This window comes from Xiphophorus hellerii, chromosome 24, assembly GCF_003331165.1.
Source record: "Xiphophorus hellerii strain 12219 chromosome 24, Xiphophorus_hellerii-4.1, whole genome shotgun sequence".
Lineage (NCBI taxonomy): Eukaryota > Metazoa > Chordata > Actinopteri > Cyprinodontiformes > Poeciliidae > Xiphophorus > Xiphophorus hellerii.
In genome coordinates this window covers 13,142,167-13,164,053 of record NC_045695.1, presented here as the reverse complement: position 1 = coordinate 13,164,053, position 21,887 = coordinate 13,142,167, and the positions used below count along the sequence as shown (strand labels likewise).

At 40.5% G+C, this 21,887-nt stretch overlaps 1 long non-coding RNA gene across 1 annotated transcript; it reads right to left on the bottom strand.

Annotated features, from left to right (window-relative positions):
• Positions 1–2,150: 2,150 nt before the first annotated feature.
• On the bottom strand, positions 2,151–21,378 carry LOC116715969 (uncharacterized). Its single transcript, XR_004338305.1, has 5 exons — positions 21,327–21,378; positions 20,695–20,791; positions 19,499–19,554; positions 18,776–18,899; positions 2,151–2,188 (listed from the first exon to the last, which is right to left on the bottom strand). It is a non-coding gene; the product is annotated as an uncharacterized LOC116715969 (long non-coding RNA).
• Positions 21,379–21,887: the final 509 nt, after the last annotated feature.

Sequence of the window (21,887 nt, the reverse complement as noted above, 5' to 3'; positions counted from 1 at the left end):
GATGTGGGAGATGATCCTGCTGGCCTTCTCTTCATCATCTCTGAATCTCTTCCTGAAGTACCCCTCCTTCTGGGGGTCAGTGAACCCTCTGACCTCTGTTACCATGCCAACACACTCAGCAGGGATCTGATTGGCTGCTGCAGGTCGTGTGGTTATCCAGAGGAGAGCAGAGGGAAGCAGTTTCCTCCTGATGAGGTTTGTTACCAGAACATCCACTGAGTTGGACTCTGTAACATCAGTCAGGATCGGATTGTTCTTGAAATCCAGAGTAAATCGACTTTCATCCAGACCATCAAAGATGAACAGAACCTGGAACGTTTCAAAGCTGCTGATTTCTTTGGTTTTAGAAAATAATTTATGAATCAGTCCTAATAAGTTGAACTTTTCTTCTTTCAACATATTCAGCTCTCTGAAAGTGAATGGAAATATGAAATCAATGTTCTGGTTGGTTTTGCCTTCAGCCCAGTCCAGAGTGAACTTCTGTGTTAACAGTGTTTTCCCAATGCCAGCCACTCCCATGGTCATCACTGTTCTGATTGGTTGATCTCTTCCAGGTGGGACTTTAAAGATGTCTTCTCTTCTGATTGTTTCTTGTTTCCTGGATGCTGTTTCAATGTGTCTGACCTCATGTTCCTGGTTGACCTCTCTAGTTAACCCCTCTGTGATGTGGAGCTCTGTGTAGATCTGGTTCAGAACGGTTTGATTTCCAGGTTCAGCGACGCCTTCAGAGAGACTCTGGAACTTCATCTTCAGAGACGCTTTATGGTCACTCTGACACCGAATATCAAAATCTGAAGAAAGAGACAAAGACAGGAGAGGAGACACTTCAGCTGAACATAAGGAAAACAATAATTTTTTGATATTCTCAGAGACAATTTGTGCATCAGCTTTAATGGATGAGAAAAAAGTAAATCAATAAATAAAAAGCCCAAATTTTATAAAAACTCTGCATGGTAAGAAGAACGAAAGTCACGACTGTAACTACGGTTCAATGAATCCCAGATGACCGCCAGAGGCGGAGCTTAAAGCACTGAATGATCTCTCTTGCACAGGTCGAGAATCTTATACCAACATGGTCACATGTGACCCCCGGTGACACCAGTAAGTCTATATAGTCACGTGACAATGACAGATCAGTTCCTTAATCTTCTCGTGAAACACGATGATTCTGAGGGACCGAGCGCTCTGGCGGTCATCCGGGATTCATAGAACCGTAGTTGCAGTCAAAACTTTTGTTCTATTTCATCCCTACTGACCGCCAGAGGCGGTGATTAAAGCACTGGATGACGATTACCGACAGAGTCCTGAGAAATCACACACAGAAAAGAAACAACCCCGAAAACATGCCCACCTCACTGGGATGATGATGAGCGCTGGGATAGGATCCCAGGTGAAAGGTGGCCCAGTTAACCCTGTAAAACCCAGCAAAGGTATTTGGGGATGACCAAGAGGCTGCTGCACATATAGCCTCCAGAGTGACCCCAGACACCCAGCATCTCACGCTCACAGGACTCGGTCAGGTCGAGCTGAAATCGCCACTCTTGACCCGTAAACCGACGAGCGAATAGGCCAGGAAACACGGCTGCACAATGTAACAAAAGCAAACCTGAAGCAGCTACGATAATAAATAAAGACAAGCCAGATATGGAGGCACAATATAAGAAAAAGCAATCCCAAAAACGGAAATTAATTGAAACCTTCAATTCATCCATGTGCTGAAGATGTTTGACCATCAATCTGCAGGCTCTCTGTTCTTCTTCATCACAGCATCTATTTTGTTGCAGTCCTTGTCTGCTCTGGTTTGGTTCTTCTCAAGTTTACCTTCTATCTCTGAATGTTTAAAGACGCGATCTGATAGAAGGTCATCAAGGAGCTGTTAACTCTCAATATTATTGGTGAATATTGTGATGAAAATATTGACTGATTAACAAACATTTTCATCACTTTTTTTCTCCTTTCTTTATCATCACCAGCACATAAGTTCCAGTTACACCAGCTGAAATAATTGATCACTAAAAGACTTTTAAACCTTAAATTTCCAAATCTCAACTAAAGACGTGGATCTGGTCCAACAGAGACGACAGGAGGCTCTGATTGGAGGAGTTCAGTCTCACCTGGAGAACAGCTGCTCTGATTGGCTGTCGGCCGTTCAGCTCCTGTTCTGGGTCTTTCTTCACACTCACAGCTCCTGTAAAGACATTTCTTCATCAGTGAAATATTTCACTATCAACAGGCTGGAGCTGAACATGTTCATGAAGGTCCACCACAAACTAGAGACCAGAACTGGGTCAGAACAGAACCTGAGATCATTGATGATCTCTGGTTTTAAGTATTTCATTGAATTATATTTGGTATCATGACTGATACCAGTGTTCCCAGTCTGGAAGATGCTGGGTTTCACTGCTTCAGTGGGTTTACAGACAATCTGAATTGTTGCTCTTCACAAGCTTGGTTGTTTTTGTTTCCATGCAACATTTTAATCCATATTAATTCATTCAGACCTTCATTCAAACTCTACTGATTTACTGACCAACATCCTTCATGTCCAACTTTAAATTAAGAAGTAAGAAAATTAAGTTACTGTTTATTGAAACACTGAAGATCAACCAGTTAATATCTTTTATTTTATATCTCTATAGATTCACATGAATCAGTTAGAAACTGGTTTCTTACTTTCTGTCTGATGGTCCAGGTTCATTACTGAAGTCTGGAGGTTCTGGTTTGGACCAGTCACTCCTCATAGATGGACTGATGGATCCTGGAGGTTTTGCTCTGTTCCTTTTCCGATGCCGATCTTCCATCTTCTGGCCTTTTGGAGAGAGAAACCAGAACCAGCCAGTCCATTGATCTGGTTCCAGTAACTGTCCTGTGAAGCAGAAAGCTGGTTCCCATCATGTGTTCAGAGGATCAGAGTGAATCAGGTGAATGAATGAGTGAACATTTCCTATGAACTAGTGAACTTATTTAGCTCCCAGTGGACTTGAACGCATCATGACTCTATTGTAGCTCTGTATGGAGGGAGTCAGTGAGCAGAAGGTTCTGAGGGAGCAGCAGCTCAGGTCGGGTCCACGGCTCTCCTCCAGACAGAACCGGGTCCAGCTGGGATCTCAGCAACATGTCAGCCTCTGTGTGCAGCTCAGCAGGATTTCCTCTCAGCTCCAGAGACACAAAGCAGCTTTCAGGGACCACAGCATCCAGCTGAGGTACCAGCTGGACCCACTGCAAGGAATCATGGGTAAACAGCTGCTTCAATAGGGGGATGAAGCCCCCAAACACTCAGCGAGGCCTGAAACATATTTAGTCTATTGATCTGATTGAACTTCAAAATAAAGAGACACATTAATGCAACTCTTTAGTTAGAAACTAGTTTGTTACAACTGATCTAAAATGTTTGTGAAATTATTTATTTTATTATTATTGCTCCATTTAAAAGTTTTGTTATTTTTAGGGTTGAACCGACTGCAGTTTTCTGGCTGATCGATTCCCATTTTGCAGATACTGATTGCTAAACACAGCAACCTTTCAGGTAAGAGTCAGTCTGGATCTGGATGCATTTTTCCAGCAGAGCTTTGAGAGACAAAGAGTTTCTTCCTGCTGAAAGGAGCAACAAGAGGAAAACCTGGAAAAAGATCAAACTCAGTGAGGAGGAAGAGAGGAAATCTGTGGACGGCTTAAAGCCGGTTCTGATCCACAGACAAGAGAAACATCAGTTTCTGCTGAACCCCAGACTGATGAGGGACGGAGTGATGTGATTCACTTCCTGCTGATTTCAACAAGCAGAGAAACTAGTTTACAATGTTTTAGTTCTGCATTTTAGGTTAAAACACCAGAGAGAGTCGCTGCAGCAAGAACTGATGGACTGTAAAAGTTACATTAAGTTCTCAGTTTATTTAGATTAAATCTGAAAAGTTCATTATTGCTCCACACAAACAGATCAGCTTTAGATGCTGCTGTCATGGTAGATCATAGCTGATCATTCACCAGGTTAACTGCGCAGTAACTGAGCTGTGTGTTTATAGTGTGTTCAATATTTCTCTTTTTGTTACTTATAGTCGCATAATGTATCCTCACTTAGCATCACTTTATAAGCAGCAACGTCTCACAATAAAGTTTTTCATTTGATCTAATTCCTTTCTAGATCAGGCCTTCAATAAAGTAAACAGAGCGCTGCTGCGGGGACCAGGCCCTATGAGAGCCGAGCGACCCAGGCCGAGGTGACTGAGGCCCCGGGAAGCCTCGGTGGGTTCATCGGTTAGAAAGGCTCCAGAGAGCCGAGAGACACGGAGGGACCCGGAGCGGCAACACTTACCTCTAGTAACAAGTCAGCAAGTTATTTCCATCCTGCAGCTCAAAATGGAGGCTGATCTGAAGGAGACCAAAGTTGGTTTCAGTTTCTATTTCCACAGGAAGTCACGTAACTTGTGTTTTCCTCTAGAGCCAAAGTTTGATTCATCTGAATAAACATTAATAGTTCAGTTAAATTTAACAGAGTGAAAAAACTAGAGTGAAGATGGAAAAGCTTCAGTATTTCTGTTTTGCTGTTAGTGAAGCAGATCTTCTTCTTCTCCTTCTTTAGATTTTAACGGCAGCTTGCATCCATTTACGTTGCACTACTGCCCTCTATTGCCTCCTACCACCTACTCCTCAAAGACTCTTAAAAATCCCAGTGTTTTTTAAAAAACGAAAAATCTTCTTTTTCCCCTCAATACTATTCAGCTGACCGATCACCTTCTCAAATTTCAATTCCCTACTAACACCTAGTTCTGTTTTTAATAATCTTCTTTGACTTGCGTATTTCCTACATTTAATCAAAACATGTTCCACTGTTTCTACTTCATCACACCATCTACATAAACCAGTAAGGTGTTTCCCCATCTTAAAAAGAGTTCCGTTTCGGAAACTATGCCCAGTTCTTATTCTATTTATAATTATCTCTTCTCTCCTGTTTAATCCTCTGATCCTTTCTACATCGACTGTATTTTGTATTCTAAATAAATGTCTTCCATTTATTTCATTTACCCACCTAGCTTCCCATATCTTCTTGCTTTCTTTCCAAATTATACTTTTGCCTTCAGATTTAGATAACTTTATTTGCACATCAATAGCATCTTTTTTAATTGTCTCCTTAGCCAGCCTGTCTGCTCTTTCATTCCCCATAATACCTACATGAGCAGGAGTCCAGAATAATACAACATTTTTATTTTGTTCACATATCCTATGATGAACCGCCATAATCTCATATAAAATATTTTGATGATTTTTTGTACGTCCCTTTCCGATACTCGTCAACGCAGATAGAGAGTCTCTACAAACTATTATTTTATTCCTATTAGTTTCCTCCACCCATTCTAAAGCTACTAAAATAGCACCTAGTTCTACCGCGAATACACTCAAATAATCAGATGTTCTTTTTGAAATACTAATCTTTAATTCAGGAATCACTACAGCTATACTGGTTGCTTCACTTTTAGGGTCTTTCGACCCATCCGTATAAATTTGCAAATATTCATTATATTTATTCTGCATTTGATTATAAAATTCTTGGCAAGTATCTAATGTGTTCCTTTTCCTAATATTTGTTAGCGTTCTGTCTACATTAATATATTTCCAAGTCCATGTCGGTCTCAAAGGCCACAATACAGTTGGACTAAATTCCTTATAATATACATTAAAAATTTTCGCTCTATCATCCCCAACCCACCCAAAGCTATCCATTTGTTTCTTTCCTCTTTCCCAACACTCTCCTAATAATTTCTTAACCGGGTGATCTGCATTACGTCCTTTTAAACTTATCCAATAATTGAGCATTAGCTGCTGTCTTCTAATGCATAATGGCATTTCTCCTGACTCTACTTGTAATGCACATATTGGTGTTGATTTAACTGCCCCTAAACATATTCTCAGTGCTCGGGCTTGAATAACATCTAACTTTTTTAACTTAGTTTTAGCTGCTGATCCATACACCACACTCCCATAATCTATTCTTGATCTAATTAGAGACACATATATATTTTTAAGGGAATCGAAATTCGCACCCCATGTCAACCCAGCTAAACACCTCATAATGTTTAGAACAGGCATGTCAAACTCAGTTTGACTCTGGGGCCGGATCCAGACTTTCTGTTCTCAGGTGGGCCGGATCAGTAAAAGAATGTCAACTCCAAATATTTAGCTTTGTTTTTCAGTACTATGTGTTATCATTCAGCCTACATTTGTGGCCTACCCTACATATTATAATTATAGATGACAAGGGATCTTTTCTGAGCACAACACATTTATTCAACAAACAATGGAAAAAAATGATTTTCATGTTTGGGTATGAAGGTGTTAACTGGTTTATTTTAACAGTTGATTGAATGCAGTTTTACACCTGAACCAACTCACCACAATAACAAACTCAAGTGGGAGCTATGAAAAAAATATTTTCGCCTTAATTGTCATACTGCTTTGAAGTAAATACAAAAAGTGCAGTGCATGGGCAATAAGATTAGACTACGTCAGATCAAACTGCACAATATCAATTGTCTTTAATATGAAATCAGATGAATCTTATTTTTAATTATCTGTATTCACGAGTGCAAACAAATTTTGTGTCATCCCACTTTTTTTCTCTCTCTCTCAATGCACTCCTGCAGTCTACTTGCTGCTGCTGGCTCCTGAAACTTGGTATCTTTTTGCCTTCACAAGTGCATCGATATTAGGTGTCAAATCCTGAGTAGCAGCACATTTAACAATGTCATTCAAGTGTTTATTTGTTAACCTTGAGCGCTGCTTTGTTTTATTATTATTCATTACCGAAAACACCTGTTCACAAAGATAAGTAGTCCCAAACATGGATAGAACCTTTGCAGCCATGGCTGTTAATTTGGGGTAACCTGGCACGAGATATTGATAAAACGTATCCAATCCCACTGACCTAAATTTATCCTTCATAGCGGAATCGCACTGCAAGTCAATAAGCTCGAGTTGAATGTCAGCTGGCATATCAGAAGGCTTCGCTGTAAATGGCAAGCGAAAAAAGCCAAATTTGTTTTGAAGTTCACCGAATACCTGAAACCTCTGCTCAAACTCTTGCAGCAAATCTGTTATGTTATCTTTATCCATCCATCCATCTTCTTCCGCTTATCCGAGGTCGGGTCGCGGGGGTAGCAGCTTCAGAAGGGAGGCCCAGACTTCCCTCTCCCCGGCCACTTCTTCTAGCTCCTCCGGGGGAATCCCGAGGCGTTCCCAGGCCAGCCGAGAGACATAGTCCCTCCAGCGTGTCCTGGGTCTTCCCCGGGGCCTCCTCCCGGTGGGACGTGCCCGGAACACCTCACCAGGGAGGCGTCCAGGAGGCATCCTGACCAGATGCCCGAGCCTCAACTGGCTCCTCTGGATGTGAAGGAGCAGCGGCTCTACACTGAGTCCCTCCCGGATGACTGAGCTTCTCACCCTATCTCTAAGGGAGAGCCCAGACACCCTACGGAGAAAACCCTTTTCGGCCGCTTGTATCCGCGATCTCGTTCTTTCGGTCACGACCCAAAGCTCATGACCATAGATGAGGGTGGGAACGTAGATCGACCGGTAAATCGAGAGCTTCGCTTTTTGGCTCAGCTCTTTCTTCACCACGACGGACCGGTACAGCGCCCGCTTGACGGCAGACGCTGCGCCAATCCGCCTGTCGATCTCCCGCTCCCTTCTTCCCCCATTCGTGAACAAGATCCCGAGATACTTGAACTCCTCCACTTGGGGCAGGACAAACCCCCTGACCCGGAGAAGGCACTCTACCCTTTTCCGGCTCAAAAAAATGGCCTCGGATTTGGAGGCACTGATCCTCATCCCGGCCGCTTCACACTCGGCTGCGAACCGCTCCAGCGAGAGCTGCAGATCACGGCCTGATGAAGCCAAAAGGACCACATCGTCCGCAAAAAACAGAGATGAGATCCTAAGGCCACCAAATCGGATCCCCTCAACACCTTGGCTGCGCCTAGAAATTCTGTCCATGAAAGTAATGAACAGAATCGGTGACAAAGGGTAGCCCTGGCGGAGTCCAACTCTCACCGGAAACGAGCCCGACTTACTGCCGGCAATGCGGACCAGACTCTGACACCGGTCATACAGGGACCTGACAGCCCGTATCAAAGGGCCCGGTACCCCATACTCCCGGAGAACCCCCCACAGGGCTCCCCGAGGGACACGGTCGAACGCCTTCTCCAAGTCCACAAAACACATGTAGACTAGTTGGGCGAACTCCCGTGCACCCTCCAGGACCCTGCAGGGTGTAGAGCTGGTCCAGTGTTCCACGACCAGGACGAAAACCACACTGCTCTTCCTGAATCCGAGGTTCGACTGTCCGACGGATAGTTTCCAGCAGGCGGGTCGGAGACACAGTCCTGGAAAGGATCTGTGAGACTCCTAGGAGCCTGCGGTGGTCACGGTCTTCTGATGTCCGTTCCTCCCTCTGGAAGCCGCAGATTTCTGCCTCTGCTCTCAAGCTTCATTTGAGTCTAGCCCTGCTTTTGTGGTCGTTATTTAATGTTTTTTCGAAATTAAAATATCCAGGGTGGCACCCAATACCTCAAAGTCCCTGATTGATACATTTTGATGAACGTTCTCCCAATTATCTGAAATATATTTGATTTCTCTTCCTTAGTTTCTTCATCCGGGGTCTGAGTCTCTGTTTTGTCCATCTTTTCTTTGTCAGCCTTTAAATTTTCTTCCCTGGCTTTAAGTCTGTCCATCTTTAATTTAAGTCCAGCAATTTCTTGAGTGAGCTCTTCGTTCACCTTGCCAATCCAGTACAACTGTTGTGATTTCTCTTTCATTGAATTGTTAAAGTTTCTTTTATCGACCATTGTTCCCCATTGTATCTTCCTATTATGGGTTGACAAGGCTTTGCTTTCTGATTGCAGTTGTTCAACTGTCGCTTTAGCCTCGTCCAATTCACTATTCAAAGTGCTGAATTGTTTTTTCAAATAATCATTTTTGTTGATCAGCCTTTCATTCTCTACCTGCCAGGTATCTTTTTTCCTGGCATTCAGTCTCTCAATTTTCAGCCTCAGATCTTCGACAGTTTTCTGAAGCTTCTTGTTCTCTCCTGTAAGCTTCCGGCAGCTCTTCTCCAAACTTTCCACGTTCTCCAGCAATACATTTCGTCGCGCCATCGTTCAGTTTTGTTTGAGATTGAAGTCTGCAAATGAATTTCTCTGTGGAACCTGGGAATACAAAGACAGGCGGCTGTGATGTCACAGACAGGATGAGTGACATCACAGCTTCACGTCAAAGCCACAAGAAGTCTGTTGGGGGAGGGGGAGGGAGAGGGGGGCGGATGTTGTTTTTTTTTTTTTTACTTTATTCGCAGACACACTGTATAACGACAGAGTTATGCCTCATTTGTTCTGCCTCAAGAAAAAACAAATACAGATAAACATATTCAAGATAAAGAAAAAGCTAAGGGTTCATTTAAAGCAATACAGATTTCAATTGTTTTATTTTCTGTAGCTCTTTTTCTGTCATCTTCATGTCGAATCTTCACATTCAAAGACAAACTCCCAGGATTTTCTGGTTTTTATTCATTTTTATTTTTCACAGATTGTGAGAACATCCCACCTTTAAATGGCTTGTTTTCCGGTAGAGAAGAGACATTAAAAAAAATTAAAGATAACAAGATTCTATGAAACAGTGTCATTGTTTTTATTGTTTTATACTTGTGCATATGTATTAATTGTTTTTATCTTGTAACCAGGTTGCTATGTATTGCAAATTTTTTGCTCAGGTCCCTCTTGAAAATGAGATCTAGATCTCAACGGGGTTTACCTGATTAGATAAAGGAATATGAATTACACCCATTGAGTAAATATGAATGCAGCAGCGCCCTCTGCTGTTTGACAAAGGTTAAAAAAACCCCAAAAACTACTTGCCGCATGTTTACGTTTATTAAGTGTTATGTCACCGAATATCTTACAAAACTCAAACTCTTATGCATCACTTTTTTACACAAAGTGATGCATTTCAAACAGTTATTTCCATGATCCAATCAACTTCTATTCAGACACCAGAAAGTTCCTAACAAAGTCGATAAAATGTCGAATAAAAATGATTTTACAAATCCTTTAAACTCACTTTACTTTGAGCCATGATGGATTAGTATTAGATTTTTTTTTTTCTAAAACAAGTAATTACAAAAGTTATTTCCTCTATACAAATATACACAAAACTGTTGTTAATCTTTAGTTTGGGCAAGAATGGTCACCAAAAATCTTGCAATGTTGCATTAAATCGATGTTTATGGTAACTATTTAAGACAAATTTACGGAATAAGAAAATATATTAAATTGGATGCTTTTCGAAAAGCAAAAATAGTGACTTGTGTCTCGTAACAGCATGCAGGATCCCACCTGAGCAGAGTCTCTGCAGCTCCTCACCATGTGGTCTCCACGACCATATTAATTGAAAAATGTTTACAGTTTTCAATTTTTTAAATGAACCAATTCCAGTGAACTCGTTACAGTTGCCATGTTTGTTCGTTTTATTTCCACAAGTGACATAAATTATGGACATTCAAGTTTGAATAATTACATAACCCACTAAATATTAGATTGTCTCTGTGCTGCAATACAAAACATAACGCAACGTTTGACACATGCACTGTTTCAGTGCAAAGCAATATGAGCTGATATCATTTTGCGCATTTATAACAGCTGACAAAGGCTTTACATTCAAGTATATTTTTAAATATCGCCTCTGACCAAACAAAATGAGAAGTAGTGGTGTTGGATGCTGCCTCTTTTTTTTTCTTTTCTTTTTTTTAAATCACTTAAAAAATAAACAAACAGACAAATAAATAGGTCAGTTTCTTTCTTGGCACCTGTTCTGCATGTTTGTTTTTCAAATTATGTCTCCGTCACAACTTCAACAACAAGATATGATCCCACCGTCCTCTGTTTTGTTTCGACACTAAAGTAAGTCAGATTTAGCCCGATGACAGAAGTAAACGAAAAATCACAGGAATGTATTTACACAGTGGAGCTCTTGTAAAAATGATTTTTTTAGAAAACTCACCATTTCTGCCCATTCAGAGTCATGCAGTTCGCTGCAGCTACAGAGAGTTAATGTCGTTTCAATAATTTGCACCTCACATGCTGTCAGCTCATACATTTATGTTGACAGTTACATAACAGTACAGCTTTTGTGGCAGAAATAATCATAACATAAAAATCACTTTGGCTATGCAAAGACTCATGCTGCTTTAATTTCTCTCAAAGTCTCTAATCTTGCTGAGACAAAAATAGTTCTGACATCAGAATCCTGAGAGAAAAAGTTAGAATTCTGAGATTAACATAATTCTGAGATTCAGTGTAGAATAAAAAAAAATTCTCAGATTAATGACAGAATTCTGGAAAAAATCAAGAAATAAAAGTCAGACTTCTGACATTCTATGATTTAAGTTAGAATTTTACGCTACAAGTCTGAATTTTGAGAGGAAAAACGTCAGTATTGGAGATTTCTTTTCCCTCTTGAATACTCACACTAGAACCACATTTTATTAGGATTTCATTAGGAAAAAGAGAAGTTTAGCTAGAACGCAATAAAAATTGTACATGGGTCTAAAAATTTATTGCACACCAACATAGAAGTGGTGTACATTTGTTTTCATCTCCCTTAACCCTGATGATACCCTGGAATACAAGCCACTGTCTTTACTAGCAATTAGTAAACAGCATCCATTAATTTGTAATTACATTTCAGAATAAATCCAGATGTTCTGCGAAGGCCTCAGGTGAGACCAGAATTGAAGTTTTGCTTATTGGGAAACTGAAACTGACCCCTGAACACCATTTTTTTGTCCTTCCACTTCACAGTTACGCTCCACTTTAATTCATGTTGGTCTATCACATAAAATGCTAATAAAATAAGCTCAAGCTTGTGGTAAAAGGGGAATGAAAACTGTTGCGGGGAAGCCTATCTACATGCAGACTGCCCCAATCGTGGCTGACTCAGCGATTTGCAGGTAAAGCCTTTAAAAATAATCTAATTGTGATTGCTTGTGATTTTGCACTCTCTCAAGTTCTTCATCATGGTTTTCTGCTGACGTCTACCTCGCCAGCTGATGCATGCTTGGCCATGCATTTTGCATCCCAGAGGCTCCAGTTAGAAGTCAGAGGTAGTATGTTGCAGTAAGTACTGTCCTCTGTCCACGGCTCAGTGGTAGCTCTAATGTGGGACAGAGGACGGTGCAGGGGGACATCTCCTGCTGCGTCTGACAGAGACGCTTCAGTTCTCACCGTAACCTCGGTATCTGTGCTCATAGGCGCCCCCTGTGGTTCGTTCTGGACATGGTGAGTGGCAAAGACACGGAGGAGAGGGAGGACACCTCCCAGTAGAGCAAGCGGGACAGGAAGAGCTGGTAGAGGATCACCATGGAGATGGACTGTCTGAATAAGAAAAAAATAATATTAAGTAAAAAGTTTTAGAGATTTTATTCTGACATTTAAACAGGTTGTTATAAAATAAAATATATTAGAATAAAAGCATTAATTAAACTAATGTTTAAAGTATAAATGAATGATTTTATTGTATAAATAAAGAAAACAAACCTCAGATTCTTCACTTTACTGACTGAACTCTCCAGGATCTCAACCTGAGGCTTCAGATCAGAGTCTCCACCTTCATTTATTTCGATCTGATTTATTTCCAGTTCAGTCAGATCTGGGTTGGACTTCAGAGCCGAGGCCAAAACTTCACATTCAGCCTTATCAAGCGAACAGCCACCAAGTCTGTGATTAGAGAAGAAATAAATTCAGTTCTAATGAAATCAATCTGGATCATAAACAGACTAAAATATGATAACAGTGATGTCATCGTCTGATCAACATCTGATCTTCAATTTACTGAGTTTGACCCCACAGAGAATCTGTGCAGTTCCTGGTTAAAGTCCAGGTTCTGGTTCTGGTTCTGGTCCAGGCTTCATGTCCTCAGACCTTCAGCTGCAGTCAGATGTTGAAGATCTTCTATCATCTGTGAAGGAAAGTTCAGTTTTCTCTGCAGCATCTGATGGAGCTGCAGCATCAGAGCCTCAAAGGAGCTGAAGCAGCTGATGAAGAGGCTGACTGAGCTGATGAAGGAAACTACTGGAGATGATGGAGAGGAGGAGGAACTGCTCACAGCTCGGACTTGGACTAGACCGTGTGGCTCAGAGGAACAAAGGTTTGGATGTTAGAAGAAATTGTTGCTAACTCTTAAAGAGCTGAAGACCAAAACAGAGCGTTTGGGTCCAGCAGCATTTTTCATGGTGAAGCAGTGAAAGTTCTCCAGTAACTAGAAGAGGCTGGGATGTCTAAAGAGTTGAAGCTCATGTCTCTCCAGGTCTTCATGGCTAACAGCTTCAACAAAAGCTGCAGATGAAGAGTTGATGAGGAAAATGGTTCCAGCTCTGGAAGCAGAGTTCTCAGAGCTTTGGGAGGATCTGACAGAAACTAGGACTTTTTCTGGAGCCAGACAACAATCACCACATTTTGCTCTCATTTACAAACTCAGAGGAAACTAGTGGGAGGAGGAAAAGTTGGTTCACTAAGTTTCTAACTGGTTTCCATGACAACAGCAGCAATTATTGGGGTTATTTTAAAGTGTCTATCAAACCTAAACAGTGATTTTATAAAAAAAAAGACAAAGATCCTAAAAGGAGAAGCGGCTCAATGAGTGAAGAGGAGTTTAAAGTGTAAAAGTCTCTCTGGCTGATTGGATCTTTCAGACAAAATAGATTTTTTTCTAGAGTTCAGGGTTTTCTATTCAATTAAACATGAAAACTGATAAAAAGATAAATATTTTTAAAATGATCAAAATGTCTAAAACCAGAAGCTGCAGCTGTCCTGGATGAGCTGAATGTTTAGATGGTTGAATGGCTGAAATAGTCCAGAGGATGAAGGAAGAAGTTAAAGACCAAAAACATCCAGAAGCAACTTGAAGAAGAAGAAGAAACAGGAGGACAATAGAGCTGAATCAGCATTCACACAATGAAAACATCTGGACTCACCGAGCCTTTCTGCAGTTCCTCACAGCTGGAACCAGTCTCAGTCGTCCATAATATGATGTGTTGTACTTCTCCAGGTCCAACTCATCCAGAACCTCTGACATCTGCAGCATGAAGGCCAGAGCTGAACAGTCAGTCTCTGAGAGCTGCTTCCCTGAATCCAGCAGCCGTTGGATCTCCTGATAAAATGAGACGTCGTTCATCTCCACCAGACAGTAGAAGATGTTGATGCTTCTGTCAGTAGAGATTCTATCAGTGTTCATCTCCTTCAGGTTGGTGATGATTCTCTGGATGGTTTCTGGACTGTTCTCTGTCTGACCCAGCAGATCTTCTAAGAGTCTCTGGTTGGACTCCACAGTGAGACCATGAAGGAAGCGGACAAACAGGTCCAGGTGGCCATTTTTACTGCTGAGGGATTTCTCCATGACTTTCTTCATGAACTCATCTAGAGATGTTTCTCTGTATTTTTCTCCCAGAAACGTCTTGATCACCTCTGACTTCCTGCTGGTGAAACAGTGGAGCATGTAGACTGCAGCCAGAAACTCCTGGATGCTCAGATGAACAAAGGAGTAGACGGAGATGTCGCACGTCCCTCTCTCTCTTTTAAACATTTCAGTGAACACTCCTGAGAACAACGCAGCATCTTTGATGTTGATGCCGCACTTTTTGAGCTCTTCGTCATAGAAGATCAGGTTTCCCTCCAGCAGCTGCTCAAAAGCCAGTTTTCCTAGAGACTCAATCAGCTTCTTGTTCTCTGGACTCCAGATTGATCTTGTCTTTTTTCCTCCATCATACTTTTCCTTCTTGATTGCGAAGTTAACCTCCAGGAATGCTATGTACATCTCAGTCAGAGTCTTTGGCAGTTTTTCTCCCTCTCTGGTCTTCATCACATCCTCCAGAACTTTAGCAGTGATCCAGCAGAAAACTGGGATGTGACACATGATGTGGAGACTTTTTGATTTCTGGATGTGGGAGATGATCCTGCTGGCCTTCTCTTCATCATCTCTGAATCTCTTCCTGAAGTACTCCTCCTTCTGGGGGTCAGTGAACCCTCTGACCTCTGTCGCCATGCCGACACACTCAGCAGGGATCTGATTGGCTGCTGCAGGTCGTGTGGTTATCCAGAGGAGAGCAGAGGGAAGCAGTTTCCCCCTGATGAGGTTTGTCACCAGAACATCCACTGAGCTGGACTCTGTAACATCAGTCAGGATCGGATTGTTGTTGAAATCCAGAGTAAATCGACTTTCATCCAGACCATCAAAGATGAACAGAACCTGGAACTTTTTAAAGCTGCTGATTTCTTTGGTTTTAGAAAATAATTGATGAATCAGTCCTAATAAGCTGAACTTTTCTTCTTTCAACATATTCAACTCTCTGAAAGTGAATGGAAATATGAAATCAATGTTCTGGTTGGTTTTGCCTTCAGCCCAGTCCAGAGTGAACTTCTGTGTTAACAGTGTTTTCCCAATGCCAGCCACTCCCATGGTCATCACTGTTCTGATTGGTTGATCTCTTCCAGGTGGGACTTTAAAGATGTCTTCTCTTCTGATTGTTTCTTGTTTCCTGGATGCTGTTTCAATGTGTCTGACCTCATGTTCCTGGTTGACCTCTCTAGTTAACCCCTCTGTGATGTGGAGCTCTGTGTAGATCTGGTTCAGATCGGTTTGATTTCCAGGTTCAGCGACGCCTTCAGAGAGACTCTGGAACTTCTTCTTCAGAGACGCTTTATGGTCACTCTGACACCGAATATCAAAATCTGAAGAAAGAGACAAAGACAGGAGAGGAGACACTTCAGCTGAACATAAGGAAAACAATAATTTTTTGATATTCTCAGAGACAATTTGTGCATCAGCTTTAATGGATGAAAAAAAAGTAAATCAATAAATAAAAAGCCCAAATTTTATAAAAACTCTGCATGGTAAGAAGAACGAAAGTCACGACTTAAAGTTAAAGTTGCTGCTGTTGATTCATTGGGATGTAAAGTTTTATCTTTCAAATCTATTTAATCTCTCAGTGTTTGAAAAATATTAACACCATTAAAAAGCAACAAAAAACACCTTTCTCTAAACAAGTTTAAAATATAGAAAATCTATATGGAAATTGAAAAATATTCAAAAATATGGACTTTAAACAAGCTTCTATATCTTCCTGAGACTTTATCTGTATATTTTCATCTTATTTCAAGTTTACTGAGATATTTACAGTCAAAACTACACAAAATACTTGGAATGAGAGTTGCAAAAATAGACATTAATTTAATAAACAACTGCATAGACCCATGTATCAAATTGTCCTCTTTGATGGCCTCTGAGGCCACTGCTGTTTTATCACAAAATTATGGCCAAATCAAACTAGTTCTGATGGAAACAACGTCCAGCAGAGGGAACAGCTCCTGTTAGTTTAGGTTTTATTGAGGTCTGAGTTGTGGTTCACCATCTAACTTCTCATTCATGGAATCAAACTCAGGAAACAGTTTGGATTTTACAGAGCTGAAGTTGGCTTCAGATTGAGCTTCCAATTCAGGAAATGGGTAAAGGGCCTTTACCCATTAGGGCCACCTACTGGTTGAGCATTTTCAATCTGCTTGAGTTTAAAAGCTGAAATACTTGCACTCTTAAAATATGGGCTACATTATTCTACACTAATAGCAGAAAACTTTAAACTATAGATTGTGATTAGTGAAAATTTGGCCATAAATCCAGGTAAAAACCAGGATCTGGCAGACAGGGGACAAGTTACTAGTTATCTCTCTGAGTTTTTAACTCTTCACTATAGCATGTAGTTATTGTTTCTAGTAATCTTTCTCCAGTTCACCTCTTGTGATTTCTGTGCCTCCATGGTCTAAGGATGCCTTGTTGGTCCCCAGATTCTCCTCCACTCCTCTGTTGTCTGCTGCAGCTCTGCTGTCCTCACATTCATCTGCCTGATTGTCTCCAAAACCATTTGGATCTCACAAACTATTCACTTCCTGAAGAAGCTTCTCTGTAACATAACTCCTTACTATATTCTACATTTACCATCATCTGCCAGGCTGAACCTCAACCACACCTTGAACCAGGGAGCTTTTCAGAGACTTCAGTGACCTCTGAGGTTACTCAAAGTCACTTTCTAATGGGCAGAAAGTGATTTAAACTCTGTGACAGAGTTTAAATCACTTTCTGCCTAGTGAAATCCACCATGTTCTCCCTTTTCATAGAGAGACATGGTTACCGTGGTCCAGATACATTAAAAGGGTTGAAATCAAACCTGTATTGAAGCTTCACAAATCAAAGCTTTAATGCAGCTTCGTTTAGGGAAAGAAAAAAAACTACAAACTTGGTTTTAGATATTCTGGCCTGAATAATCATGATTAGGGTTAGGGTTGATTGAAGTCTACATATTTTAGTTTTTGAAGTAGATCACATTAAAGATGCTCAAAGTAGCAAGAGATTACGTAGAATTGTCCTTTAGTCATTTCCCAAATTAGAAACTCCAATTTTCCAGCAGAACCTTAAAGGCCTGGTGTAATAACCAATAAAAGTAGAACAAAATTCATTTTCAGCAAGGTCAGATTAACCATATTGGCAGCTGGGCAATTTGCTGACCTATAACTTTTGCCACCTCTCTTTTATTGTTTTATTATACACTTTATTTCTGTTATGCTAAACGTAACATTAATATCAACCAAAACCCGATTGCTGCTCTCCTTAGCCATCCTCTCTGCTATTTCATTCCCCTTAACCTCATAATGTGCTGAAACACAAATAAAATTATCTGTAAGAATCATCAAATTGATTCTATGAAGTGTTTGTTTTATTTAGAGCTGAAGACATGTTATGCTGCAACATGACCCTTCAGAGTAAGAGTCTTCACTTATAATTTTAAAAACGAACAAAATAAAAAGTTAAATTTGTACATTTATCTTGTGGCCAATTTTTTTTTAACAGGCTCAAATTAAATGAGGACTTTATTAAGCCCAGTTACCTGGACATAAGTTCCAGTTACACCAGCTGGAAAAACACAGATTCAGTTGAAACAACTGACCACAAAAAGACTTTTAAACCTTAAATTTCCAAATCTCAACTAAAGACGTGGATCTGGTTCCACAGAGACGATAGAAGGAAGCTCTGATTGGAGGAGTTCAGTCACACCTGGAGCACAGCTGCTCTGATTGGCTGTCAGCAGTCCAGATCCTGTTCTGGGTCGTTTCCCATACTGGGGGCAGCTGGTACCGACCGGATCCATCAGAACATTCTGACCCAAAGCACAGCAGGATGGATGCTCCTCCTCACCAAAGCTCCTCCTGTGAAGACATTTCTTCATCACTGAAATAGTTCACTAGCAACAGGCTGGAGCTGAAGATGTTCATGAAGGTCCACAAAAAACAAGGGACCAGAAACTGGGTCAGAACAGAACCTCAGAACATTGATGATTTCTGGTTTTAAGTACTTCATTGAATTATATTTGGTATCATGACTGATGCCAGTGTTCCCAGTCTGGAAGATGCTGGGTTTCACTGCTTCAGTGGGTTTACAGACAATCTGAATTGTTGCTCTTCACAAGCTTGGTTGTTTTTGTTTCCATGCAACATTTTAATCCATATTAATTCATTCAGACCTTCATTCAAACTCTACTGATTTACTGACCAACATCCTTCATGTCCAACTTTAAATTAAGAAGTAAGAAAATTAAGTTGCTGTTAATTAAAACACTGAGATCAACCAGTTAATATCATTTAGATTTTATCTCTATAAAGTCACATGAATCAGTTAGAAAATGGTTTCTTACTTTCTGTCTGATGGTCCAGGTTCATTACTGAAGTCTGGAGGAAACGTTTTGGACAGGTCACTCTTCATAGATGGACTGATGGGTCCTGGAGGTTCTGCTCTGTCCTGATCTTCCATCTTCTGGCCTTTTGGAGAGAGAAACCAGAACCAGTCAGTCCAGTGATCCGGTTCCAGTAACTGTCCTGTGAAGCAGAAAGCTGGTTCCCATCATGTGTTCAGAGGATCAGAGTGAATCATTTGAATGAATGAGTGAACATTTCCTATGAACTAGTGAACTTATTTAGCTCCCAGTGGACCTGAACGCATCATGACTCTATTGTAGCTCTGTATGGAGGGAGTCAGTGAGCAGAAGGTTCTGAGGGAGCAGCAGCTCAGGTCGGGTCCACAGCTCTCCTCCAGACAGAACCGGGTCCAGCTGGGATCTCAGCAACATGTCAGCCTCTGTGTGCAGCTCAGCAGGATTTCCTCTCAGCTCAAGAGACACAAAGCAGCTTTCAGGGACCACAGCAACGTCTCACAATAAAGTTTTTCATTTGATCTAATTCCTTTCTAGATCAGGCCTTCAATAAAGTAAACAGAGCGCTGCTGCGGGGACCAGGCCCTATGAGAGCCGAGCGACCCAGGCCGAGGTGACTGAGGCCCCGGGAAGCCTCGGTGGGTTCATCGGTTAGAAAGGCTCCAGAGAGCCGAGAGACACGGAGGGACCCGGAGCGGCAACACTTACCTCTAGTAACAAGTCAGCAAGTTATTTCCATCCTGCAGCTCAAAATGGAGGCTGATCTGAAGGAGACCAAAGTTGGTTTCAGTTTCTATTTTCACAGGAAGTTACGTAACTTGTGTTTTCCTCTGGAGCCAAAGTTTGATTCATCTGAATAAACATTAATAGTTCAGTTAGATTTAACAGAGTGAAAAAACTAGAGTGAAGATGGAAAAGCTTCAGTATTTCTGTTTTGCTGTTAGTGAAGCAGATCTGAAGCTGAGCAGCTTTTTTCATGGATTCAGCAGAAAACCAGCAGAACAAACTGCAGTTTAACAGGCGTTTGATGGAGGATTATGAGCGCTCACTGCCCTCTGGTGGTGAACTATCGCAACTACAGATATTCCTCTTCATATTAATTACAGTTTATTTGATCTCATTTTCACTTTTATCAGGCCAAATCAAATCAGCTTACATTAATGTTAAATAAGAGTCACTGCAGGGTTAGTACATGGAAATGAAAACTAAACGTACTTTAGTAAAAATCCTCCAAAAAAGATTAATTGTGGGTAATTTTGAGAATCAAAATGTAAATAAATGTAAATGTAAATAAAAAAAATGTGTTTGATATAAAGTCCAAACAGCTGAGACCATAACATCACACCGGATGAAAACACATAATGGATAAATATTGTATGGAAAAAGTTAATAAAGTTTAAAATATTAGTACTTAATATTACTTAGTTAAATGCAGTATTTTGTATAACTGAATTCATTTATGAATAAATGTATTTCACATACAACAACATTATGCTGCTCTTGTTAATGTCATTTAAATACTTTTATCTCTTTTTAAAGACTGTCTATAGAAATAACAATATTATACGGTGGTGGTGCAAAACCTCACAGGAGTTTGATTTGCTGCTTCAAAATAAAAGTTTCGGGAAGGAAAGAAGAAAAGTAAAATGCATTATTTAATATGAACGCTAATTGAGAAAATTAACTCGTTTCTATGGCTCTTAATGTCAAAGTACTCACAGGAAGTGAATGTGGTTTGTAACCTCTAACTTTATCAAGTGCTGTAGTTACCATCTGGGTCCACTAGAGGGCAAAACCCGCCCTGCTCTGATAATAATAGTTCAGTTCGCGGCTCTGCAGCTAAAACATCAACATCATTCTGACTGTTTCCAGGATAATTTAACTTTTCATAAATATTTTCCTACCTTCAGACCGGAAGCTCAGCATCTTATCGTCTAAACCAGAGTTGTAGAGCTTTGATTCAGCTCTGTTGGAGCTGAAGCTCCAGTTTAGGAGCCACAGCTCATCAGGAAATATTAATATGTAACTTATTTATCATATACAGATGTGTAAATAACACATCTATATATTAAATCAGTTGTCAGTCCTTTAGACAGACCATAATAATATTAGTATTTATAATGAGAAAGATACAAACGTGATCAACTTAACAGAAGTCAGAAACCAGCTGCAGCTCTACAAACTCACCTCTATATTCAGAGCGGGGAATTTCCGCCCTCTGGTGGCCATAGTGGGAACTACAGTCCTGATAATGCTGCATTGTTTAAGCACTGTAGTAAACAGATTATTTAACTTTTATTTGTTGGAAGAGACTCGCTCTCTACCGCCCTCCTGTGGTCAGACACTGTAACTACACACTAAAATTCTTTATACTAGTTTAATAATAAAATAATGAGCGATTAATAATTTCCTTTGTCCTTTATACTAGTTTAATAATAAATTAATGAGTGATTATCAGTGAACTGAAGGACAGTCGCTGCTGTTCAGCATCAGAGTTTAAATTTGCAGCTGCTGATAATCAGTTTGTGTGTAAAACCAGCTGCTGGAGCCTGTTAGCATCGTTAGCATCGTTAGCTCCGCTCAGAGTCTCTGCGGGCTGTTTTCATCTCTGTGGAGCTGCTTCTAGTTCACACTGACAGATAAAACATTGATTTCATGTTAAAGTAGAAAGAAGATTTAAGAAATAAAACAGCAGAAACACGAAGAAAGCAACACGGGCTACATTAGCCAAGCAGGAGCGGGAAACTAGCTAGCTGCTAACTTAGCCTTCTGCCCCCTAGTGGACGCAGTATGTAAACACAACCAGAGTAAAGCTAGAGAGCTGATATGTGAATAGCACTTCCTGTGGATTCCTTCAAAGTAAAACACAAGGAACTAAATTCTCCTCTAAGTACATTTTAGCTTGTTAGTTTATTATATTATCAGAAAGCATAAATGTGTAATTTTCTTAGGATGTGATATAAATTATATAATTGGGCTCTGAAGCAAAATTATCACAATTATTCTGTTTTCCAAATAAAATAATATATTATAAATATTCACCTGACTCTAAAATGGAAACTCGGCATCTTGGTGAACAAACCAGTTATTTATTTCA